Raw genomic sequence first — 27,678 nt, 5'->3', positions numbered from 1 at the left:
GTGATAGTGTATGTGTGTATGTGTGTGTGTGTGTGTGTGTTTATGTATGTCTCTGTGTGTGTATTCCACTTAAGATCCAGGGAGTCTGTGTAGTGTGATGGGGCTGGAGACTTTACCTGACTGACTTTTTAGGTAATGACAGTGATGAGGCCATGGAGGGTCACTTGTAGCATCACAGCAGATGATCTCTGTGTGCACCTCTGATTGACATTAGAAAATCCGGATATAGGCAGTAAACCCTTTTCCCTGTAAATACTGAAGTGTGGAATTTATATAGTGATAGAACCAAGGATTGAGAAAACCTTGTCTACAAGGTGAAGAAGTGTCATCACAGGTTTAATTTGGACTCAGGACTCTGGCATAGGCTCCTGGAAAGTTCTTGGAGACCTAATCTATTCCTTCAAGACCACTCATGGAGCCAAAGCAGGTCAGCTCCCATTTTTTAGTTCCCTAGCTCTACTGTGGCCAGATCAAGTGTAACAAGTTTAATAAGCACCAAGACTACCCAGTACAAAGGCATTAGGTTGTGGCATATATGGGCTGGGGTAGTTCACAATTCAACTTGAATTGATGTAATCCTTGAATCCTTAGTTCAGGGATTATTTGTGCCTCGGGCCACACCCTTCCACAGGTTCAACTTTGAGACGATCATGCTGGAGATGCAACATGACCAGGTGACTCGCGATCTCAAAAACATTCCGCAGCAGATCAGTGAGGCCTTGTATAAGTGCCAGGAGTTGACTAAAAATAATCAACTTTACAGGTGAGTGACTAACACTGTTGTTTCCCCAGCACTAGGCACAGAATGTGTCTGCCCATCATTTTCTTTAAAACAAAGTGAGGACTCTGGTTCTATACTGTTTGCCTCTCAACAGGAAGCTTCCTCCCTCAAAGAAAGGCTCTAGGATTGTGATCTTTTGAAATCATTTTGATCAAGTGTTATGAGTCTGTGAGCCCCTCCAATCATTTTCCTTCCCAAGTCAGTATCCTCTAAATAGAAAAGGTGTGCACCTTGATGGAGACATCAATCAACCTTGAGTCTCTGGGGCACTGAAAACACATTTACAGATCTGGTTTGCATGAGACACATAGAATGATGTGTATCTGTTGGGTCTTCTCTCTTCTAGAGAAGCTTTGCCTTGTCTCTACCTAGAGGTGGTTCTCTAATACCAAAGACGTATATGCAATCATGGGTCCCATGTCCTCTTCTGGGAGATACATGAGTCCCTGTTGGTGTCAGGGTTTTCAGAAGTACCTTGAGTCTTCCGGAATGTTGCTGTCTTCTGGATTTGACCTTCCTATATGTGAGGTCCCATGGCTACTCTGGTCTGTAGTCTGGGGCTGTCTGGGGATCAGGGCCCATGATGAGAAGGGATGGTACTTGGAGAAGTGGGAGGAAGATGGATGGTGCCTGGGAATAATCACCATTTCTTCTTTGTGGTTCAGCATCAGGAACTGTCACCTACTGACAGAGTCTCTTCATATGAAGAGTGAAGTAAAAATGCTCTGGAATGAAAACAGGCAGCTGCTTAAGGAGCAGATTACACTGGATGTGTTCTAAGGAAACAAGGAGGCTATGTGTGGAGGCCAGCATGAAGATCTATGACAAATTTTCCAAGCATATCCAACAGGTAAGATGCATGGAGGATGCTTAGGAGCAGGTTGCCCTCATGTCTAACCATAAATAATGTCAAGCCCAGATAACCATCCTATACCTTGTCCAGGCACTCCCCTAATTCTTATCCAGTTGTTCTGTGATCATTTACAAGACTTTCTGTGGAGTTAGGCTCTCTCAAAAACTGGATGATTGGCAATCACACCCTCCTGGTCAACTACAAGCTGAATTTCATTAAGATAGATGGAGTAAACACACATTACACACCTACATGCCATTGTACTAGAGGGGTTCTATGTGGCTGCCTCCTTTGCAGTAGCACAGAACATTGAGTGATGAAGTCAGGGCCTGTAGGTAGTTTGCTTTGGACCCATGGCTCCAGCTGCATATGTAGGGGAGGATGGCCTATTCAGACGTAGGTGGGAGAGGAGGTCCTTGGTCCAATGAAGGCTAGATGCCCCAGTCTAGGGGGGAATTCAAGGGCATGTAGGTGTATGGGGGTCGTCAGTGGTGGTACATCCTCATTGAAGGAGGGGGATGGGATAGGGAGTTTCTGGATGGGGAAGATGAGGAATGGGGATAACGTCTGAAATGTAATAAAATATCTAACAAAAGTTATTTAAGAAAAAAAGGTGGGGGTAGAGGTCTTGTGTCTTTTCTCTTCCTCAACCCTGCATTGCAACATGTCTCCTAACTGAGCCTAGACCTTGGTTCATACTGACAGCGCCTGACAGATAGCTCATCCATCAGTCCTGGTTTCTGTCATTGTTGCTAGAGTTCTTTCCTGTAGCTTGTATTCAGGAGCTGACTGGATGAACAGGGATGTTTGAAAGACTTCTCTCAGGCTGAGAGTTGGGGTGAGAGATGTGAGGCTTCAAGAAAAAGATTTCTCAAACTCTCTCAACCTAGTCTGCAGAAGTTACTAATTTTTTTTAGTCCACACGGGATGGATTACAGAGTCCTGGGTCTCACATGTAACATCATATATTTACAGTCTACATTCAGTGGTTCCTCCTGCATTTTGGTCTCCTTACTGTTTCCTGCTAACTTATGATTTCTGGTATGTGTGTGTGGGGAGGGGGGAGTCATATGCATGTCTGTGACAATATGTATATAGATGTGCCTGTTGAGAGGCCAGTTAATTACATGTGGTTTTGATCAGTCTTTCTGTTTTGGTTAAGCTGTCTGACCAGCATCTTTGAATCTTCTGTCACCTCCCAGGCAGAGCTCCTCGAATTGCTTTGTCTCAAGTAACTGCTACAAGCTTTCATAACTCACAGAGAGGAAGAACATATTTATATGTTTCATTGTTTTGAGTTTTCTTGTTGCTGTTGTAAGAAAACAATTTCTTAACTTAGAAGAAGCTATTGCTGTCTGCTCCGTGTGTCAGATACACAACTTGGCCAACTATGCCATCTTATGAGCTTTCTTGTCATTCAGCTCAAATCAGCAGGGAAAGGAGGAGGGTGTTTGTTTGCCAGGATGGGTCTTACCCAAGACACAAAGGCTCCACATAACCCACAGTTGAGTTAATCAAACCTTTATCAAACAAACAGAACCCATGTTGCCAACACTTAAAAGTCAATAATTTCACATTTAGCCTAGCCCACCCTTCTGAAATCTTACCATGTGACTTCAGGTTCTACTTCCCAGTCCTTCCTTCATTCATTACAATTTCCTAGCCAGGGGTTTGGAGGCCCACCCATGTGAGGAACAACCACAAAGCAGACATGTAACTCTTGTAACCACAGCAGGATATGGGGCACAAAGGGGTGCTCAGCAACAGCTGGCTGCACACATGAGACAAAAGGTGGCCCCAAGGTGGTCCTATTCAAAGGAAACTTATGGACCTGAACATCAGCCTCTTGTTCTAAGATGGGAGTGTGGGGTCACCACAGTGTCAGTGTCAGTTCACTTTGCATCAAGGAAACATGAAACAGAGCAGGAGGTCATCAAGCTGCTACACCTAGCTCAATAGAACAAAAGGAGACAAATAGTGGTGTAAAGTCAGATTGTCAACCATTGGTAGTGGGAAATCTATTTATCACTATTGAAACTGGTTATAGAGGGAAATCTATTTACCCATATTGAAATCACTTGTAAGAAAACCAAACACTTTAGTACATAGAGGTGAGTAGGAGGCTGCTGTGTCAAATCCATGGGCCTAAGAGTCAACAAGGCTGCTTAAGGGTCTGTGTCCACCTCTCTGCTCTTGGTGGATAGTGACTGCCTGCTGGAAGGTCAGGTGGCTCATTGCATCTTCTCAGCATCCTAGTTTGTTTTCCTCATTACCTCCTACCATTTTTTCCAACTTTGCCTAAGCTTGACTCAGTTATCTTTGGCCTTGGAGTTTGTCCTGGGTATAACTCTGTGAAACACTGAGTTGCTTGGTGTTGCATCTGCATCAAGCAGAAGGCCCATACCTATGGTGAGGTGCTTCAACAGGGCTGCCTCAGACAGCCCCTTAGGCTCCTGGTAGTCTAAAGCACTCACCCTGTGTTCTGTCTGTAGCACTCTGTAAAGGCTGTCATTCAAAAGTGATTTGCTTTGAGTTAAAATCCTCCTCAAGGAGGGCTGGAAGAAAAGAGGAACTTCAGACATGGCTGATGATATAAAATGGGGCATCCCTGTGAGAAGCAATGTCCAACTCTTCAGAAACTGTATAGTTTCTCTAGTCCCCATTGACCCAGCCACTCCAAAACAAGAAGTAGGTGTTCACAGAGGAAATTATTGCAAATCATGGCTGTAGTGGTACTTCACAGAGTTGCCATGAAGTAGAAACTATCCAGATGTTCTTCAGTCAAGGAGTGAACAAGTATACTGTAGTCCAGCCCTTCTATGGACTGTTGCCTAGGGTGATCATAGAAACCACCTTTTGGCCTTGAACTAGTCAGACTTATTTTCCACAAAATAACCCAGACAGAAACTCCTTATGTGAAGAAAAGCCTCACTTTGCATCCTGGTTACAGAGATTTCCTAGTTGTCTGGGTTCATAGCTTTGGTTACAAAGCCACACAGGCTGTGGAAAACGGAGGGCCTATTGGAAGATGCTGCTAACTTTAGAGTCCCTGGGAAACAGTGAGCAAGATGCAGGAACTGGCTTGTCCACCCTGATCCCATGTGTCTTTGCTGGGAACCAAGCCGACTGTGCACAGCCTTGGGAACTTCCTAAGCAGGCTTGCATACCAGGCCAAAACTCTATATTTCCATCCTTTGTTTATTAGGGAAAAGCGTTTATTTTATTGAGCTGTCTATAGGCTATGACTACCATGTTCATGTCCCATTCAAGGTTTTTTTTCTTTTTTCTTTTTTTAATTTACTCAGATTATGTTTGTGAGTACACTGTCTCTCTCATCAGACACACCAGAAGAGGGCATCTGATTTTACTAAGATGGTTTGTAGGCTACCTTGCGGTTTTGGGGAATTGAACTGAGGACTTCCAAAAGACAAATCAGTGCTCCTAATTGCTGAGATCTCTCTACAGGATTTTGTCATTTCAAGGGTTTATTTCTTATGGCTTTATAGTGTCCTGGATGATCTGTTATATTAACATGAACAGGGAAAGTCAAAATGTCCCTGCAACTGTATGTATGAACATGTGCTTGTGTGTGTTCAGGAATGTGTGTGTCTGTCTTTGGGTGTGATTGTGTGTCTATGTATGTGTTAGTGTGTGTGTGTGTGTGTGTGTGTGTGTGTGTGTGTGTGTGTGTCCATTGCCGGGCTCAAACAATGCAGGATCATTTTTCTGTCTCTGAAATATGAGGTACTAGGATGGGATAGCAGGAGCCAAGAAGATTTCCTATACCTGTATAACTGTATTTTTGGGTCTCAGGCCTTCCACATGATTCTCTGCCTCAGTCACCTAGGAGCAGCTCAGAATATTGTTCTGATCTAGTTTAAAAGAAATCCTGTCCTTGATCATCATTCTTGTGATCCACAGAGTTTGTGTCTATTGTGTACTCTTTCTTCCCTTCTGAGCTCTCTGGACCTAAGCCTATTGTCCCTTAAGTCCCCACAAATAATACCACAGCAACTATAAATATAGCAGGTGTATCCTTTGTCCTTCATGAATATTTGTTTTAAAGTTCAAGGCTTTCCCTTGGGAAGATTTGCATGCAGCACACTCTTGCTGATTATAGTACCTCTTCAGTGAGCATGGATTTCCTGTGAGATGGTTTCTCTGGGGAGTCACAGATGCAGGGGTTCAGGAACCTGAACCAGGCAGGTTCCTGCACTCTAGATATAATAAGAGCCTTCACTTCAGTGGTGGCTAGGTTCCCAGAAGGCCTCTGTATTGTGTTTGATTCAGACATTTCTACACAGTTATTTTTCAGTATAATATATATGGACCATTGGAGAAATGTGGTGTTTTATTTTAACTCCAGCACAGTGTGTAGTTTATTGTTCACTTTCAAGCCATTTTTTAAATCTGAGAAAAATCCCAGGCCCAGGTGCTCTGTGGCTCTTCTCCTTTGGGGATACAGGGAATCATCTTAGGCTGAAAGGTCATACTGGATTGTCCTGTTCAATAAAGCTGGTGTTTGCTGGATAGCTGACATGGCAGGTCCTCAACAGGCCTTTGTCTCTTCCTCCCCTAGGTCTGAAATACTCCTCCTGAAGCTCAAACAGGCAGACCAGGTCAAGATTTCCCTCAGACGCAACTCTTCACAAGGAGTGCAAATGTTGAAGAGATTATTACCATTGTTGGCAGACTTTGGACAATATGTCCAAGGCCAGTAACAGGCTGTAGGTCTGTGCTGTAAAATCTGCAGCTAAAGAATGCTTCTTAGTTTAATTATAATGTTTTGGATTTGGTTAGAATTTTGATTGCTTTGAGTATATGGTTTCTTTGGTTTTTTTTTTTTTTGAAGTTTTGTTGTTTTTTTTTTTTGTTATGTTATTAATTTGTTGTTTTACTAATTTTATATACTATATATATATTGACTCCCCCACTTTAAGTTGGTATTGAATAAATTTAATGTATTTTCGTGGATAAAAAGGTAATCACCAATTTTTTCCTCATGAGACCTTCTGTATTCACATGTGTTTCACTGTCCTATAACACTGGAAGTATCAGGTAGGAATGGACATCTTCAAGTAGCATGTGGCTTAGGCTTCATTATTAGTTCCCAGCCAGTCACAGCTACACAGAAAATTGTACTTTTGATATGGATAGTGTGTCAAAATCTGTGGATCTCAACTTCATGATGAAAAATGTATCCATGCTGTATCTTTGTTGTTATAAATTTCACTATTTAAAAATGTACTACTATGTGGATGATTAAGTTGAATAAATTAGAAACACAAGTGTACTTCTCTAATACATCCCAAGAAATAAAAATATTCAATAAATGAGTATAAAAGAAATCAGTAATCATGGAGCTGTATGCCTCTTGTTTTCTTGAAATATAGCATCACTTATGAATTCCCAACAGAGATAATGAATTTCAAGACCCTTTTGGAGATGTTGGTTATTTTTTTTCCAGGTTGGATTTTTTTTATCCTTTGTTTCTTTTATTGTTGTTCTAATTATAATAATGGTTTCTTTTTCTTTTTTTGCTCTTGGTCTGGACAATGTATTTGATGCTTTTATAAAAATTTGTTTTTTATAAAGAAAATTTGGAGGCATTGTTGCTGTTTTTGAGTTATTTCTTTTATATGTATGGGTGTTTTTCCTGCTGTAGGTTTTTGCACTACATGCTTGCAAGTCCCCAGAGGCCAGGCCAGAAGAGGTCAGTGGATTCCACCTGAAACTGAAGTGACAGAGGATTGTTAATCATTGCTCTTTAGGTTCTCTGAGAAACAAATTCTCAAGTGGATAAGCCATCTGTCAAACCACTGCCTGGACTTTTGTCCTTCCTTGAGTGGTGTATTATCTGCACTGGATCACACCCAACCAAAGAGAGAAGATTCTTGAGACCTGTAGGGTCACATTCCTGGGGTAGGCATGCTCAGTGTTTAAACTTTGAGGCCTCCATGTAGGGCATTAGAGTGGCTTCCTGATCATGCCTCTGGATATCTTATTGTTAGGGTTGGAGTTGATCTCTCATGTCTCACTTCCTGCTTGACAATGCAGATTGGGTTTATCAGATGAACTGCAGAATTGAGAACTCTCCTAAAGGTGGTAAATAAATCATGTTGAAGTACCATCAAAACAGTGTTTAGAGTAAGCTCCATACAAACCCAGGGGATGGAGCCTGCAGCAGAGGACACAGGACTGTGGTGGTGAGTATTTCAGTTCAAGACTAGCAAGGGAGAGTGATAGTAGATGTTGCCAGGATATTTTTCATGTGGTCTGGAAATTTCATCTGCCATCTTTTAGTTTTGAATTTAGCCTTATTTATAACTTAAAATTGAAAGTAGAATGCAGACATATTTTTCTTTCTTTTTCTATGTTTTTTATTGAAAATGTTTTTAATACAATACATTCAGATTATGGTTTCCTCTCCTGCAACTCTTTTAAGATCCTCTCTCCCACTCCTATTGGAATTCACACATTTTCGAATCTCTCCTAGACAACAAATAGCCGTTTAGATAATATTGATCACCCAGCCTGCCTCCATCTTAGTCTTGAAAACCATTTTATAGTGAAGGAAAATTATTTTCATTGCTGGTTAGGATTAAATATATCTCAAGGATTGGGCTATGCTCAACCAATAACCTTAACTCAAATGGTTCTGTACTAGCTGTTTCAGAATGGCAAAAATGCCTTTGTTTATTCTAAAGAAAATCACCAACACCTCTGTTGATGACCACCTGTTATGACCACTTTGTCATGATGCTCACCTTGCAACCATGTTTTGTCTCAAGTGGTTTTCGTGATCCACTTGTTATGTTTAGGTTCTGCTTCTGTAACAACACTCATTTGCCTGGAAGTCACTAGGAAGACTATGGTCTAAACATAGGCAGAATCATGGAGCGAGAAACTTAAATAGAACCCGTGGAGAAACATTGCTCACTGGCTTAGTCCTTATGGAACCTACTTTCTTATAATATTCAGAACCAGGCCTTCAGTTGACAACACCCACAGTGGGCTGGACCCACTCCTAACAATAATTAATCAGGAAATTGTCCAATAAAGTTGCATATAGGCCACTTTTATGGAGGCATTTTCTCAGTTGAGGGTCTCTCTTTTTCAGATTGTTTCTAACTAATGTCAAGTTGATAATAAAGTAGCCAGCATAATTAACAATGATAAATATACCCTGAGAAAGAAATCAAGGAAACAATTGGATTCACACAGCATACAAAAGCAAATGACATTTTGGAGTAAACCTAACCAAGTACATAAAAGACATCGAAAGTCTAAAATACTGAAGAAATTAAAGATGACACTAGAGGGTAGAAAGATCTCACAGATCCACAGACTGGTAAGATTAATATTGTGAAAATGACCAAGCCTAATTGTCGCAGTGCATGTAGATCCGTGCCCTCACATTTGCCCACCATAGGAGATCATATAGCTAAATAGACAGGGTAAACTTCCCTTTACCTTATAAGGTCATGTCCAGCACCACCTGGAATTCCTCCTTGTGCTAATGAGGCATCTTCAGCACACTGGCCCCAGCCAATGATATACACTCAACCTGAAAGCTTTTACTCACCCTCCAAAGGTTTAAATAGCCTTTGATCTCCCCTTAAGTGCACTGTCTCACTGAAGCTGCCCCCCCTAGAGTCTGTTTTAACACTCTCAATGCAGCCTGACATCTCTTTTGTTCTTTCCATCCACCTTGCTTCTCATCTCTAGATCCACTAATTACGATCTGTTGTAGGCTGATTAGAACACTATGGGTAGGTAGTCAGAAACTGAATAGCAGATGTTGTCTTTGGTTGCCTCCCAGGATCTGAAGGTAAGTCCCCATTGCTGAACATACTACAGATTTTAACATAAGACTTAAAGAATTCAAGCAAGTTCTGACCCAGAGCTTCCACTCTGAGTAGTTTTCACACTACTAGAGGGTGAAATCCAAGCTGTAAAGACAGGAAAGCACTCAATACTTCTACCTACAAAGCCAGTGAACAACAACATGGCAAGTTCTCTCCAAAGATGTAAAAGTGGTACTTATATCTTGGGGGTAACCAACAACTGTCTAATTGGACTCAAGGAGTGCTCAACAGGAGGGAAATGACAACTGTCAACCTAGCCAACTGTTTGTGAGTAGTCAGGACATGAGTCTTGGGGAACATGCTACTGCCGCTTTCCTAAACCAGCACAAATTCCAACTGTATTCTGAGTACTTATCTTTCTATCCACGGATAAGTAAGGCTCTCACCCTTTATTAAAGAAGCTTCTTATTGCAGGAGACAAAGACCATACTCATCAAAATGCAGGTAACCACTGACTGTAGGCTGCCCAGCACCATTTGATACATCTACAACACAATCCCTATACATTAGGCTGTGGGGCCATCTCAGAAGTGGGGGCAGAAAGGTTGTAAGAGTCTGAGGACTAGCAAGTCTGCTGTGAGACTTTGTCTTCTTGATATCACAGGGAAGCCACATCCATGATATCTCAACAATATGGCTGCTCAAATGAGACCTGAACAATGATGACATCTGCTGACATGCCAACATGGATGGAGTAGTCTCACATGGCTCCAGATCTAAATAAAGAGCTGTGGGCAATTAACAGCAGGTGAGAGAGATAAAATTAGTGTTCCCCAGCATGAGCCCTCTTACTGGTTATCTATTACACAATAGACATCTCTAATAGAATAACAAAACATCAACAAGTAGACAACAATACATGGACTTATCAGGCTACACTTATATATTTATTCTAGTGTGTATAACAAGCGTAATTTTTAAAAACAGTGTGTAGTTGATAGTGAGTAGGACACACAGGTGTAGTTGAAGTGAAGAGGAGGGAATGTTATAGATATATTTTAATCAAAAACACAATTCAGAAGGAGACAGGGAGAAAGCTAGACAGTTAGCTGTGTGCTGGAATTCCATTTACCCCTTCTCCTAATTGGCTAAGAAATGAGCAAGCAGCTTTACATGCCTGTCATCACATCTTCCACACCATGATGACCCAATAGTGAACCAAAATAAGACTTTTCCTAACTTGCTTTTTGTCAGGAATTTGGTTTCAAAAACGAAAATAGTGACTAAGCACAGATCCATCTGACCCTTGTAAGACCCCATCTTACATTGTTATGACTCTAATTTGTCTGTACTAGATAATATTCGAGTGCTATGCATAGCCAACACAACTCTTGTGAAAGTAAGCATTTCATCGAGGGCTCGATTACAGTTTCAGGAGTTTAGCACATTATCCTCTTGGTGGATAGTATGTCAATATGCTGTCAGACACTGGAGGACTGGTAGAGAGCTACATTGTGACCTGTAGGCATAGAGGCAGGTATAGAACTGGGCCTAGCATGAGCTTTTGAAACCTCAAAGTCCATCTTCTAGAAGACCGCACCTCCTAATTCTTTTCAAATACTGCCAATCTCCAGTGACTAATCATTCAAGCATATAAGCCTATGGTGTCCATTCTTATTTAAAGGACTATACAGTTTATTAATAAACAAGGTTACAGATTTAGGAGACTGAGGCTTCAATTCACAAATCAATCAAATCAATCTATTAGAGGGTCATAGTGTTTTCTACACTATGATACTTTGATAGGTTTGACCTTGGGATGAAGAGGAATAGGAAGAACTGGATTTATCTGGGAAGAATAGATTGCTGTGTAGTGTGGGGAATTAGCATGATTGCTTCAGGCATTGGAGTTCTTTTCCCTTGAGGTGCAATCTAAATAATAATTTTTTAAAAAGCTTTCAGAAATCTTGTGTTTTTCAAAACTGGTAAAAGTAATTCACTGTGTTCTTCAGACCCAGTATCAACTGTCAGAGTAGGACAAATGTATCATGACTAATGAGAGGATAATTTCTCTATTTAATGTGTTAATAAAAAGTACATACAGAGGCTAAGGTAAGATGAAGTACAATAAGGGTCATCAAAGATAAATTGTGACCATATGTGTATTTTCATTAAGTGTTTGCCATCATGGCAATTATATAATGGGATCATTCTTTGGGTGTTGTGATCTATACCCTTGGTTGTAAACCACAGGATCTCCAGGCTCTGAGAGACCCTTTCTGGGAAAGGAGCAGCTGAGGTTGGTCCAGTGGAAGCTCCATGTGCAAGGTAGGGAAATGCTAAGGGCTGAGGCAGGAATGGGTTGCTGGGTGAGGCTGCACCTGCATACAGTCATGGGGAGGTGGAATAAAAGTGTGTTATGGAGGAGAAACTGTGGAGGGGGATAACATTTGAAATATAAAGAAATAAAAAATACAAGAAAACACAAGAGCAAAAGAACCTTAGAGAAATCACAGATGTAGGCAACCCTGTGGATGGACAACTTACAACAGAGATCAGGAGCTAAAGATACAAACAACATCAACAGAATACAAGAGATAGAAACAAGAATCTCAGGCATAGGAGATACCACAGATGATATTGACAAGTCAGTCAAAGAAAATACAAAGTGTAAAATACCTGTAACCCAAAAGATTCAGAAAATTCAGAACACAATGAAAAGATCAAAAATATTAGAATAACAGAAATAGAAGAGGGTGAAGATTACAAGTTCAATGGCACAGAAAACATATTCAACAAAATCATACACTTTGAGCTTCTGCTCAACGACCATCTGTTGGACTCTAAAGATGCAAAACCAGGGAACACGCTCCCCCAGAGACACTCAAGGACAGGATTCCTTGCAATAATATGAGGTTTATTTATTAATGATAAGACTACCAGATGACAACCAGGATACTAGGGTTCTCTTGCATGCAGGCAAGAAGAACCCCAAATTAAAGCTAAGGGCAGCTTACATACTATTTTGCAAAATTTATGAGGGTAGTTATACAATTATTCCTAAACAATAACCATAAAGGCCAAACTCCAACAGCCATTCCCAGGCATGGTTTCTGTTCCCAGGCCTGGTTTCTAAGTAACTCAAAATTTCACCTTATCTTTTTACAACAAAAAAGGTCAGTTTAAGTAGCTTCTGTTTATCCAGGTTTACTGTGTTATGGGCCCATAAACTTCTATCTTGGGTCTTTTTTTCCTGGAATGTTTGTTTGAGTCTTTGGAATGTGCTCTTCCTGGGATGTGCCTCTGGGGCAGCTAATATTTGACTCAAACTTAAGAATTTTTTAATTTTAAGTTCAAGCTGAGATCTGAAATTACATTCTTACACATCCTTGTACTGTACAAGGCTTTACCTTACCTTTCTTCACTGCCTGCCTTGCTTGTTCACTTTTCCTTCCATCTTGAATGCCTCTCTCATTGTGTTCCCATCCTTGAGTCTGTTAGTCCACTGTTGCCCCAACTACCTCCTTTCTCTTTCTCAAACCATTCTTGATTACTGGAAGACCATGGTGACAACTCCCTCTGCCCTTTGCCCAGTTCTTCCTCAGTGCACAGCCTCAGTTGGGCTTTGCATCAAGGTAAGGGAAGAGAAGATGGAGAAGCAGATTTGTCTCCATTTCCTCTTCTCTTTAACAAAAGTCTGTCATGTGTTTCACCATAGCTCTGAGTCATGCAGTCATTTCTCCATATGTTTATAGACACTTACAGACAAACAGTCATTGGCTACTACCTCTAAGGGATGCGGAAGGATTTGCATCAGTATGCTGAATATATACCCACATTTCAAACGCTTTCAAAGCAGCAAAATGAAGCTGATAGAAAGTTCAAACTTGGAGTGAAATTAAATGTAGATTCCTCATTTCCTGTTTTCTGTTTTCTTGCACTTTGATTACAGATATTTGTCTTCCAAGTACAATGTCTTTGCAGGACTCTAAGTAACAAGGTTGAATTTACGGGTTTTACCACAACACTGCATGTTACACAGTGTTCTTTTACTATTTGTTCTCTCATATATTATTACATCCTGGCCAGAGTTGCCCTTGTTTCCTCTCCTTCCTGATCCTCCCCTTATCTCTGCTTCTGGCGCACCTACTCCTCCTTCATTTCCCTTTAGAAAAAGGGAAGCCTCTCAGCATATCAAACAAACATCATACATCAAGTTGCACCAAGATTAGGCACCTCCCCTCATATCAAGGCTGGAACTACGAAACACAGTAGGAGTCAAAGTGTTCTTTAAGAGGCAAAAGAAAGAGATAGAGACATCCTCCCCTCCTGCTCTTAGGATTACCACAAGAAGATCAAAGAAAACACAACCATAACATATGCAGAATTGCCTAGGTCAGGTCCATGCTGGCTTCCTGGTTGTCAGTTCAGTCTCTGTGAGCTTCTATGACCCCACATTAGTTGATTCTGTAGGTTTTCTTGTAACACAGTGTTCTTAGTAAGTACTTATTAATAGACTGAAGGAATATATAGGGGGTTGATCCGGTACTGCTATGTATTCAAATGGTAAATACTGACCCCCAAGATCTGGCTACTACACCACTGTATTCCCCAAATACTTGATGTTGAAAATTTTCTGGGTTCTTGATGCTGCAGCAGTCTGGCATCCTGGAGAGGCATCACAGTCTGACACCTGCTGCTGGTCCATCAGGACTAAAGGAGACCTCCTGTTTTCTTTGTCTCCTTTGCCTTCTCCTCCTCTTCCTCCCCTGCCTTTTTTCTATCTGTATCTTTATACTATCTCCTTCTATCTCAATCCTCTCTTCTCCTTGTGGTCCCTACCTGTGACCCACACCCCACCCCCACAGCCTGATAACTCACATTTTACCTCACTCTTTTTCCCCCCAGTAATTGGCTTTTGCCAGTTTTATTTAACCAATAGTTTTAAATTGGGGAGCAAGGTTTACACAACAAAGGCTGGTGTACATGAAGATCCTTTTATCTTGGAGCAACCAGGTCTTGGGGTTCAGAACTTAGCATTTCAATTGCACCTGAGCAAACCCTTAAAATATGCATATTAGCACTTAGGTAGTTTTATGTTTAAATAAAACACGAAATAGGGAGCTAAGGTGCTATGAGAACTCAGAAAAGCTGCTGAGAAGAGGTCTGTGTTGCTGTGTGTAAGCAATCGATCTTCTCTTATGAATGTGAAGGCCCTGAGCAAGCAGAAATACATGGAAATGAACAAATGCTACCCAAAGTAGAATGAAGGCCAAACATGACTATTGCCAGGACGTCATCACAATGAGAGAAAGCAGATCCTGATCAGACTCCTTAGTGCCTGCATGTTCTAGATCAGTAGTTCCGCATGAAGTCTTGGGCTCACATCCCCAAAAAAAGAACAGAAAGAAAGGAAAGGAGGGGAAAGAAGGAGTGGGAGAGATGAAAGAAGGGGAGATTGGGGAGGAAGAGATGTGTTATTACAGCTAGGGTGGTTTTTCAGTTATGGTAAAGCATTTAACTACTTCTCTGTGATTAAAAACAAAATCAGATTGTGTCAGGGTTTGGAGACCTGTGTTGGAGCTAAGCAGTACCCCAACTAGCTCCTTTTAATTTTAATTCTTTAGCCATACTAACATATTTCTGTTAGGAGTCTCGGCAAGCGGTGACAACATTCGCCATTACAAGATGGCGAAGGCATCTGGTGCTCCCACAAGTAAACAACTAAACTGGGCAGGTGCAAGAGGCAAAAGCGCACCAAGCCACTGCCCATACTGGGCTTACAGTTTCTGGAGTCTGAGTTGAATCTGCAGAACTTCCTGGTGAGAGGAGAAGTCTCTGGAATTGGAGCTACAGGTTTATTTTGAGGTCCTCTCAACACTTGCTTCTTGTGACAACCACACAGAGTGATCATCAGACCTACACATGAGTACAGTGTCATTCATCCACATGCCTACAATAAGTAAATAAATGTGATAAAAGTATTTGAGTGCAGTTTAGGTATACAGACTTAGTTGTAGGAGCTAATTTATTTAAACTTCTGGTGTATCAACTTTATTATAAAGATTCTAGCCAGCGATGGGGATACTGAATGACAAGCTGTGTGCTCAGAACTGGACCCTTTTCCCTGTGGTTGTATGGCTTATCCCAGTCACCAGCAGTTTCTCTAACCCTCCTTTTAATGATTTTTCTTCCGTCCTTAGAAACAGAAGCTGCAAGAGTCTGACAACAAGGTGTCAGCCCAGGGTAACATAATCATCAAAGACCTTTTACACTCTGATGAAAGTCAGGGAATTCAAAAATTATATAAGAAGCATTAAAATATGCAGAACAGTGGAGTGCAGAAAATCTGTTTGATCCCAGCACTCAGGAGGCAGAAGCAGACTGATACCAGAAAGAGGGGAAGTTTGGGAACCAGGGTCAAATTAAAAACAAGACCCAGACCTACCTTGGGAGTTACAGTGTTGAATCTGACACTTTCTCTACTTCCTCCTTCTGATATTTTCACTTTATTGACAGAAACATTTTTTTTTTTTTTTGGTTCGTAATACTTGAGTGCGCCTGGATGTCCTTAATAGAAGAGATTGGAAGGTGAGGTGGGAAGGAGTAAATCTGGTGTAAAAGTCACTCACTAACTCAGATTCATTCTTTGACTGTGCTAACAGTTCTCTGGGAAACTGCTACATGTCTGGACACCAAGCACATGTTAGCTACAGAGCAGTTGGTCTCCAAGTGTGATCTAGGATTAGTACAGTATCACCTGGCGATCGGTGAAATGCACAACTGCAAATTTCTTCCAGACCTGATCCTGGAATGGAATGTATCCCAGGAGTCAGTAGGTTTCCAGGGATCCCTCCAGTTAATTCTGGGTCGCCCTGCCTTGAGATGGATCACTACTGGGGACCCCTGCTGGCAGTTGCCAGCAGTTGGCAATGTGCACATGGAGGCCGAGGGGCGGGGTCTGTGGAGCAGTCTATGCTCTGCAGTGAGAATCAGGCTCCACATGGGACTGTTAGTCAGGGCACCAAGTGCCTTGCCTTGTGATCCCACGGAGAAGTGGGTGAGTCCCAAGTCTCTTTCGCAGGCCCCATGCAACCTGCCTTTATAGGCCTTGGGAATCTGCTTAGGGCCTAGGAGGGGTGAGGCTGGTCTCAGGAGTGGGCAAGCATGCAGAGGTACTCAAGGCAGCCCAGCTCTGAACGCCCCTTCAGCCCCTACAGGCCTCGGGAGGAATTGCATGCATGTGGTGCACAGACATCCAGCAGGGAAAGATACATATAAATCAAAGTAAACAAACAACACTCCAAAACCAAGCAAAACCCTAAAAGCTCCAAATATGTCGCCACACTAATATTACCTAAAAATAAAGCCACATCTCAACATGTGTGGGAATTCTCAACATGGAAATTTGGGAAGTCTTTATCTGGGAAATCATTATTTCAACTTTATAGTCATCCCTGAGGCTGTACTTCAAGGACATGAGAGGCAAATAGCTCTGTATTTCTCTTTTTTAAACACTCTGAATGAATACTCCTTTCCTAAGAGGCTTTAGAACAATACAGTCGTGGCTCTCATTAATTTTGTTTGCATGACTATTTCAGGACCATGTGAATGCCTGCACCATATTTTAGGGGTATCTAAACATATGATCTAAAGGGTACGGTGTGGATACAGTTTTCATCAATAAGTGGGTATTCACAGAGTAGACCATGATCTCCATGCCCCCTAAAAACTACTTTGTAGAACTGGCTAGCTGGCTGGGAATTCACAATGTAGCCTGAAGCTCATAGACATCCATCTCTGTCTGTGAATTCCGGGAATAAAGCAGTGTCAACACAGGTGGTGACAAGAGCTGTCAAAGTGTGAAGGCTTTGAAAATGATGTTTTCTAATTCACAAAAATGCAGCCATTTCTCTAATCAGCTAGATCAATATACCCAATGCATATAGCCACAGAAAAATACCAAAATAATGACCAGAACAACAAAAAAATATCAAAACCTCAAACCAGTGGAACAAAAAGCCTAAACCTCAAACCAAACAAAACCCAAACCAAAATCAAACAAACAAGCAAATAAACACAAATCACTATGAGCAGTGTTCTCTTGCTGCAGTTTAGCAGTAGTGAACTAAACCATGTGGCCAGCCTTGAAGGCAGGGTATAAAGGCAGTTTCAGGGGTAATAGGCTATGGAGACTTTCTTTGCTATGTCTCTTTAGGGCCTTTTTAGATGAAGCCTTCCCAAGGCTAAGGATGAAACTTATTATAGGCTTTTGCTCAAAGACTTTTAACCTTAGTTAACTCATCTCCTTTAAAGATTATCGCAGACAGATCAAAACTAGTATTAATTTTTACTCTTGAACTTTTTCTCCTGAATGCTGAGCAGCTATGGATGTGCTTCTGCTCTGTCTGAAGCCCTGCCTGCTGCAAGCACAACAAGAGGGGTATCCTGCACACCTCTGTGTAGAAACACACTTGCCCTGCCAATCTGGAACTTCTGCTCAAATATTTCTACTCCTAAGAAGATGAACATCTTCTTGATGTACAGCAATAATTTTGTAGCACATTGTATAATATAGTATACACCATATAACATAGACTATAATTTCTAGCATCCTAAGTATTCTTCATGCTTTGTCCTGCTTACCCATAGCTCCCCTCCTGTTTTTCTGACACATACTGCACACAGCAGCACTGACTTGGATATGATATTTCTTCCTTGGCTGTGAAATGGCCACCACATCTGGCTGGATTGTAGCTTCCCCTCCAGTTTAATGGAGCAGGGACCTTGAATGAGTCCTATTGTTTCTGTCCATCCACTTAAGTGGAACTTAGGTCCTTTCTGATTATGGGCAGTGTGCTCTTTTCTGCATGGCTGATGGTCAATGTGATCTTGCTGGTGCTGCAGGTGCACTAAGGGTCTTGGTCCTATGGTTCTTCACCCCTGCATCACTCATATTTGTGCTCTAAGTGTGACTGTGTGGCATGGCAGTAAAGAAGACTCTGGGCAAGTGTCAGTCAGTTCAGAGGTGCTGGCTGCCTAGCAGCAAACCCAAAGTCTACAGGAACTGCTGCCTGACCCAGGCAATCATTTATGTGAAGCCTCTTCCTTCATGCTCTTTTATGTGCTGGTCTACACATGATAGGTACTGGATATGATACTGGAGTGCCAGCTGTCTTGAAAACATCTCTTCTTCCACTCAAGCCACATTACCCTGTGCTTGGGGAAGTGCTGGCAGTGCTGGTTATGGATGCCTTCTGCTTGGATTTCTTCTGGCTCCAGTTTGCTGGCTTTGGCAAGTTCATGCAGAAGTACCCGGGAACTTGATGCTTCATCCAGATGGTCCACAAGAATTAATGGGATGCTTATTTGGATTAAGACTATATTTTCATCAAATCTACCCTCATTAGTATCCTGAAAGAGAAAAAGAGAATGGGACACTAGGGATCTTTTACAGGACTTACCAGCTGGGCTCATAGCACCACTACAGAAGCCCACAAACATGACAAAGGTGATGACACACAGGGGTCATAAGAGCATCCTGCTCCTTTTGTAGAGTACTTCCTAGGGTCTTATCATACCCATACACCCACAGGATTGTTATAACCAGAGTCACAGGCAAGAAATAAAGAAAGACTTTCTATAATTCAATGAAAACAAAGATGCAGCATACCCAAAGTTTTGGGACACAAGAAAAGCAGTGTTAAGGGGAAAAATCACAGTACTGAGTGCTTTCATAAGGAATCTGAGGTTAACTTAGCCCAGCAACTTAACAACACACCTGAGGTCTCTAGGACAAAAAGAGGCAAACCTATCTAAGAGGAGTAGATAGCAGGGAATACTCAAACTCTGGGCTGAAAACAACCAAATACAAACAAAGAGCTAGATGCAAAGTGTCAACAAGAGCAAGAACTGGTTCTTTGAGAAAATCAACAGGATAGATTAACCCTTAGCCAAACTAAGTAAAGGGCACTGAGACAGTAACCAAATTAACAAAATCTGAAATGAAAATGAAAACATAACAACAAAAACAGGAAATCTAAAATTCATCATGTCTTACTAGACAAGCTTATACTCAACAAATCTGGAAAATCTAGATGAAATGGATGATTTTATACACAGATACCACATACCCAAATCAAATCAAGATAAGGTAAACTATCTAAACAATCCCATATCCCCTATAGGAGTAGAAAGAATCATTAAAAACACCCCAATGAAAAATTCCCAGCACAAATAAGGCCATTGGTTTTCTAATCTGGAATGACTCTGCACAAATCATCTTTGAGGCTTTGAAGACAGGTGATTATGGTTCTAACCATAGCACTTCAGGATACTTCCAAACTTTTTCATCTATAGGCCCATGAAACAAAAGTTACTGCAAAGGGTGTGGAACCACACATTGTAGGCCCATGGAATCACAGTCTACTAGACTTGTCCTAGCTATTGGACCCTGTATAGTCAGGCTGGTCTACTTGTTTAAGAGCTGTGGTGGCTACAAGCATTCTAGTGAAGGAAGCAGAGAAGTTAACTCTGGGTTAGCATCTTATACTTACATTCACCCCATGCAGTTGAGACTCTTCTCAAAGGAACACCAAAACCCTGGCTGTTTAATGCACTTGTGAAACAATAGCAGGTCCTATTTCTGAACCATCCTGGAGTCTGGTTTGAAAACCCCGCTGGCATCAATCTTGCCAGATGATGACTCACAGATGCTCATCAGTAACTGTAAGAGGAAACAAACATGATGAAAGAGATCGGTTTAGAACGCATGGCAACCCCCAGATTTCATGTAAGAGTCTGATGCATCACTCAGGATGGGTGGGAAATCTTCATTAAACATGGAACCAGGTACACAGGGGCTGCAGCATTTATTACAACAGAAACGATTTGGACCTAAGACTTATAGCCAAATATATGGTGAAAAAGAAGACCTGTTATCAAGTATCAGGACGTCACTATGGTTTAGTTACTGCATATGTGGATGTTATGATCTATAGGAAAGAGGGCTTATCGCAGCTGGTGGGAAGGACATTAATAACAAAGAGGGATTCTTGGCTCTCCTCCAAACTATTTGCCTTCCTTTATGAGTTTCTTGCTTTCAATGCTGAGGACATAGACTTAATGACTCCTTCAGGGCCAGAGGTAACATGGAAGGGTGCTGTGTGAAGATCTATGACCTATGTACCAAGCAGCAATAGGTACGATGCATGAAGCATCAGGGGCAGGTTGCCCTCATTAATAATAAACAAAGTCAAGCCCATAGAACCATCCTCCACCTTATCTAGGCACTCTCCTATGTCTTATCCAGTTGTTCTGTGATAATTTACAAGACTTTTGTGGAGTTAGCCTCTTTCAAGAAACTGCATGATTGGCAAGCAACCCCTCCTACTCAATTACAAACTGCTGTTCATTAAGATAGATAAGCTAAACACACATTACATACCTACAGGCCATTATGCTAGAGGGGTTTTATTTGGGTGCCTACTTGACAGGAGCACAGAGCTTTGAGTTATATAGTCAGAGACTGTAGCTCATTTGCTTTGTAAGGTTCATATGATGTCACAGGTAGGAAGCAATTTGCAAGTTTTAGTGCCCACTGGAATTGCAAAATGAGTGGTTCTCATTATCTTTTTTTTTTCTGGGTGGGCACAGGGCAAGGTATTTGTATGTTTTCTTTCCCTTTTCCCTGCATTGCAAAATGGTCTCTTAATCCAGTCTAGACCTTGGTTCACAGTGACAGAGCCTGAGAAGCAGCTTGTCAGTCCTGTTTCATGTCAGTGTTGCTAGGGTTCTTTCCTGGAGCTTCTATTCAAGAGCCTACTGGATGAACAGGGATGTGTGAAGAAAGGCTTCTCTCTGGCTGAGGCTTAGGGTTAACATGTTAGGCTTCAAGAAAAGAAATTCTCCAACTCTCTCAGCCTAGTCTGCAGAAGAAGCTGCTCACTAAGCCTTTTTAGTCCCTAAGGGATGGATAGCACAGTCCTGGGGCTAACTTGAACCTTGAGGTTTTTTACATTCAATGGATCCTCCAGCATTGAGGTCTCCTTACTGTTTCCTGCTCACTTATGATTTCTGGTGTGTCTGGGGGAGGGGGATATGCATGTCTGTGCCAATATGTATATTGATGGGTATGCTGAGAGGCCAGTTAATTACATGTGGTTTTGCAGTCTTTCTGCAACATAAGCCCAGGTCTCTCACTGAATCTGAAACTTCCTGCTTTGGTTAAGCTATCTGACAAGCATCTTTGAATCATCTGTCACCTCCCAGCAGAGCTCCTGGTATTATTTGGTCTCAAGTCACTGCTAAAAGGATAAGCTACTCATAGAGAGGAAGAACATGGTAGCTCTCTCCACATTTTTACAGATTTTATTGTTTTCGGTTTGTTGTTATTGTTGTAAAAAACCACTTTATTAACTTGAACGAAGCCAATTCTGTCTGTTCCAGGTTAAGACACACAACTTGGCCCACTGTGCTTTCTCATGAATTTCTTGTCATTAGGCTTAAATCCCTAGGGAGAGGGAGGAGGGTGTTGGTGACCCAGGATGAGTTTAACCTACAAACCTAGGCTCCATGTAAAGCACAGGTGAGTTTTCCAACCCAATAATACTTATTAAACAAACAGAACCCATATTGCCAAAACTTAAAAGTGAATAATTTCATTTTTAGCCCAGCCCACCCTTCCCAAATCTTACCATGTGACCTCAGATTCCCCTTTCCAGCCCTTCCCTCATTCATTGCAACTTTCTATTGCTGGCTTGGTTGGCCCACCCATTTGCGGAACAACCAGGAAGCAAACATGGTACTCATGGAACCAGAACAGGATATGGGGCACAAAGGGGTGCTCAACAACAGCTGCACATATGAGACAAAAGTTGTCTCCAAGGATTTTGTGGTCCTATTTAAATGACCCTTTGGAACCTGAACACCAGCCTCTCATTCTCAAAAGGGAATATGAGGTTCTTAGAGGGAAGAAGGCAAGAGTCCAGGAACCCCAGTGGCACATAGGATGGTTCCCTAGTCTGGTGGAAAAGCAGTGGGTTTGGTTGACTGACCACTGAGGCCATCTCACCTGGGTTCTTATAACTGGCCATCTACTGGTCTTCAGAATCCAGTGGCCCCAGATACCAAGCTTCTTCCAGAATCTCCAAGTCTGTGTCCTCCATGACCCACAGACTTTCACACAGCACTCTTCCTCTCAATGCCTACCATATGGTGGCAGCAAGAGGAGCATCTGCATCTCCAACACTCAGGTCATGGGGACAGGTGCCCCGGCTGGAAGTGACCTTCCTGGCTGTTTCTGCAAGGGCCTCTGCCTCTGCTCTACCTCCCAGGCTGCCAATGCTATCCTATCCCTCCTGACAGAGGAGCTCCTGGTCCTGTGACCACCAACCCTTCCAGCTTTATGGAATGAAGAGGTGTCTAAGGATGCCACTTCCAGAATTATCTAGGACCCAGATCATCCCTCCTGCTATATGGTGCCTCACTCAGAGAGGCTCTGGTCCAGCCTTCTCCCAGGACAGAAAGAAAGGCACCCCATTTATTGTTTTGTAATTAGAGTCTTTTATAATAAAAAGTTTTAAAATATACTTATTATAAAAATAAAAAGTTAGACTTCTTTGCCTATCCTATACTGAGATAACACCCTGGAAATTCATGGTGTGTCTTATTGGCTTCACCATGAGGATTCATGAAATCCTACAGTGCATCCCTCTGCTGACATTGTTTTGCTGAGTATTTCATGGACATGACTTTGCTTCAGGACACTTCCCCCTCACAGTTTTGTAGAGTGCTGCATTTCAGAGAAATCATTGCATGCTAATTCCCTAGCTTGCTTTGAACGTCATTAGGGATGTTTTAATATCACATGCACTGTAATGTGTTGTAAAGTTCATGGATAATAAACATGACTAACTGTCTTTTTAATGGTGCTACCAGGGTCTTCTGAGAGGGAGCCAAGGTAGGTTTAGAGAGCAGAATATGTTTCTACTTGAAGCTTCCTGGAGGATGTTCTTAAAACCCACTTTCTTAGTATCTTGAATTGTGTGGACCAGCCTATCTGTATAGAGCTTATTAATTCTTGTAGGATCAGCAAGTATCTGCATGGGAAATGTTCCTGAAACAGAAATAAGTACAGGCCTGACAAGCAGAGCCGGGGTTTGTCTAAGAGCCTACTACACAGCTTAGGTCCAACTCCCTTCTCAAGTGTCAGGAAATGTGCTGAAACATAGCAATCTTTGGATTGATGTGTTTGTCTCTGTGTGTTTCTATGTGTGTCTCTGTGTGTGTGTCTGTGTGCTTTTGTCCATGTGTGTCCTAGCAGTTTTATGTTGTGTATTTCTGTATTGGTAGGTGCTTTTTTTAGGTGTTTGTAGTATGGTTTCTTGTACATACAAGTGTGTATTTAGGTATGTCTCTGTGTGTGCATGTGTGTGTGTGCATGTACGAAGGCATGAACTTGTTTGTTTCTGAACATATATGTACATATTCATATGTATCTATACATATATACATTTGGTCAGCAAACATCTTAAATGATAATAAAGTCCAGCTTTAATGAGAAAGTACTCTATCAGTTCACTTTGCATCACAGAAACATCAAATACAGTAGCAGGTCATCATGCCTCTCCACCTAACTCAATAGAACCAAAGGAGACAGATAATGGTGTAAAGTCAGATATTCAACAGTTGGTAGAGAAAAACTATTCATCACTATTGAAACAGGTTGTAGAGCAAATCTATTTATCTATATTGAAATCATTTGTAGGAAAATAAAAGACTGTGGTACATGGAGGTGAGTAGGAGCCTGCCATGTCAAATCCTTGAGCCTGAGAGTCAACAAGGCTGGATAAGGGTCCGCGACCCATCTCTGCTCTTCTCTATTAGCAGTGGTATCACGTCTTTCTTCATTAATATCCCTTTTACAGTTCAATGCTTTTTCTTGGGAAGATTTGTATACCGCACACTCTTGCTGATTATAGTGTCTCTTCAGTGAGCATGGATTCTGGGAGATGGATTCTCTGGGGATTCGCAGATGGAGGGGTTCACAAGAGGAACCCAGGCAGGTTCCTGCACTCTAGATATAATAACAGCCTTCACTTGAATGGTTGCTAGGCTCCTTAGAAGACCTCTGTACAGTGCTCTTTTCAGACATTGTTATGCAGTTATTTTTCAATATAATATATATGGACTATTGGAGAAATGTGGTGTTTTATTTTAGCTCCAGAACAGTGTGTAGTTCACAATTAACTTGTAAGCTGTTTATTAAATCTGAGAAAAAATTTTAGGCCCAGATGCTCTGTGGCACTGCTTCTTTGAGGATACAAGGAAAGACCTTAGCTCAAAGGTCATACTGGATTGTCCTGCTGAATAAGCCTGGTGTTTGCTGGATAGCTGACATGACAGGTCCTCACCAGGCCTTTATGTCTTGCTCCCCTATGTCTGAAATACTCCAACAGAAACTCAAACAGGGCACAGAATAGGTCAAGGTATCCCACAGATACAATTCTTCACCAGGAGCACTGATTGTGCAAAACAAGTGAACCACAATTGCATCTCATCCCTACAACTATGGAAATCTTGGGCTTAATTTTCTTCCTTTCTTTGGGTAAGTATATATCATAAAGGCCTTTATTTTCTCTAGCCTCTAGTTCAGCAAGAGTGCATGTTTGGAAGGCTTCAGAGAAGTGCTGAGGGTCATTAAGATCTGCTGGTCATCCTGGAGGGGCCTGAGAATGCAAATTTTGCTTGTCCTCATGGGTCATCCTGAATAATTTCATGGAGATAAGTCAAGCGAAGTTTAAAGACTTTGAAGTATTGTCTGTAACATGACTCCTGGTTTGCCTTGCAAAGACTTGTCCAACAGCACCCCACCCCAATTGGGGCATAGCTACATTCATCTTGAAGACATTATTACCACTACTCACAGCCTTTGCACTATATTTCTAAGGCCATCAACAGACTGTAGGTCTCTGTTGCAAAATCTACAGCAATAGAATGCTGCTTAGCTTAAGAACTGTGTATTGGTTTTGGTTACTTTTGATTTCCTTGAGTATATGATTTTCTTTCTTTTCATTTGAAGATTTGTCATTTATTTGTTTTTGTTACTATAATTAATTTGCTGTTTTGTTAAGGCTATGTACTACATACTTTGACTCTCCTACTTTAAGCTTGTATTGAATAAAAGTAATGTATTCTTATGAATAAAAACATAATCTCTAATTTTTATCTCATAAGAACCTTCTGTATTCATGTGTGGTTCACAGTCTTGTAACACTAGAAGTATCAGGTAGGATTGGACCTCTTCGAGTGTAATGTGGCTTAATCTTCATTATTCGTTCCCAAACAGTCACAGCTACACAGAGAATTGTGCTTTTGGTGTGGATAGTGTGTCAAAATCTGTGGACCTAACTTCATGATGAAAAACATATCCATGCTGTATCTTTGTGGTCATAAATTCAGCTATGTTAAAATGCACTACTCCATGGATGCTCATGATGAACAAACAGAGGAGAAACACAAGAGTGTTTCTCTAATACATCCCAAGAAATAAAATTCACTAAGGGAATATCAAAGAAATTAGTAACCACAGAGCTGTATGCCTTTTATTTCCTTGAATGGTAGCATCACTTATAACTGCAAAGCAGAGATCATGAATTCCAAGATCATTTGGCAGATGTTAGGATTTTTCTTTGTTTGATTGTTTGTTTTGTTTTGGTGGTGGTGTTGTTCTACTGATGATGAATTTTGTTCTCTTGGCCTGGACAATGTATATGATGATATTTTTTAATTTGGTTAGGGCGTTGTTTCTGTTTTTGCATTATTTCATTTATGTGTATGGGTGTTTTTCCTGCTGTATGTCTGTACACTACATGCATGCAATTCTCCATAGGCCAGAAGAGGTCAATGAATTACACCTGGAGCAGAAGTGATGGAGGATTTTTTTTATTTTTATCTTATGTGCATTGGTGTTTTGCCTGCATGTATGTCTGTGAAAGTGCCAGATCATGTAGTTATAGATGGTTTTAAGTTGACATGAGGAGGCTGGGAATTGAACCTGGGTCCTCTGGAAGAACAGTCAGTGCTCTTACCTGCTGAGCTATCTCTCCATCACCCGAGATGGAGGATTCTTAATGGCACTCTTTAGATCTTCTAAGAAACAAAGTCTCAAATGGATAAGCCATCTATCCAGCACCTGCCTGGACTTTTGTCTTTCCTTGTGTGGTGTATCAGCTGCACTGGATCACACCCAACCAAAGACAGAAGATTCTTGAGACCTCTAGGGTCACATACTTGGGGTAGTCATGCTCAGTGTTTAAACTTTGAGGCCTGCATGTAGGGCATTAGGGTTGGTTCCTGATCATGCCTCAGGATCTCTTTTTGTCAGGGTTGGAGCAGATCTCTCCTGTCTCATCCTGCATGACAATGCAGATTAGGCTTTATTAGATGAATTGCAGAATTGAAAACTCTCCTAAAGGTGGAGGTGGTAAATAAATCATGTTGAAGTACAATCAAAACAGTGTTTAGATTAAGCTTCAGACAAGCCCAGGGGGATGGAACCTGCAGCAGAGGATACAAGTCTGTGATGGTAAATATTTCAGTTCAAGGCTAGCAGGGAGAGGGATGGTAGATGTTGCCTGTATCTTTGCTCTACCTACTGCCTTTACTCTGGGTAGTAACTGTGCTACCAGGCCCCACCTAGCTTCCCTTAAATCTGAGGCTGACACAAACACAAACACACACCCACACAATTTTACAAAAATACTTTATCTCAAAAAGATTAGGGCATCACATACCCACCATGACCTTCTATTCTTGAGAGTATATTGATCTGTAACTACAACCAGAAGTTAGAAATGTATAAGGCATTCAGTGATTAGTGACAGGCTTTGGTCCTGGCTGAACCCCAAGGCTGTAGAAAGCATTTCTGATCTGCTTGCCATGCTATTTTCTTTCCCAGCAGCCACATCTGCTGCCCAGTGTCATCATGGTTTTCTCCAATGCTGTACAGCAATTGTCCTGTCATCTCCTTAAAGTCGGAAGTCCTACTGAGATTTGTTGAAGGTTTCCTCTTATTTTGTATCAATAACCAAAGAAGGTAGTCTAGAATAAAACCTGCAATGGGGTCATCTCCAGTTAGATCTCTTTTATGCCAGCTAGCAAAAGACAAAGTGTCTTGCCCTTGATCTCCACTTATTGCCAACCCTGGTTATGCATGCTGACCTCTGCAGGTGTCT

General features: G+C 41.5%; 1 pseudogene; it reads left to right on the top strand.

Moving 5' to 3' along the window:
* LOC117702793 (disks large homolog 5-like) overlaps positions 1 to 27,678 on the top strand; it is a 36,615-nt pseudogene that overhangs the window by 4,973 nt on the left and 3,964 nt on the right.

Source organism: Arvicanthis niloticus, chromosome 2 (genome assembly GCF_011762505.2).
Source record: "Arvicanthis niloticus isolate mArvNil1 chromosome 2, mArvNil1.pat.X, whole genome shotgun sequence".
Taxonomy (NCBI): domain Eukaryota; kingdom Metazoa; phylum Chordata; class Mammalia; order Rodentia; family Muridae; genus Arvicanthis; species Arvicanthis niloticus.
Note: the sequence above shows the minus strand (reverse complement) of the source record. Positions and strands in the feature narration are given on the sequence as shown.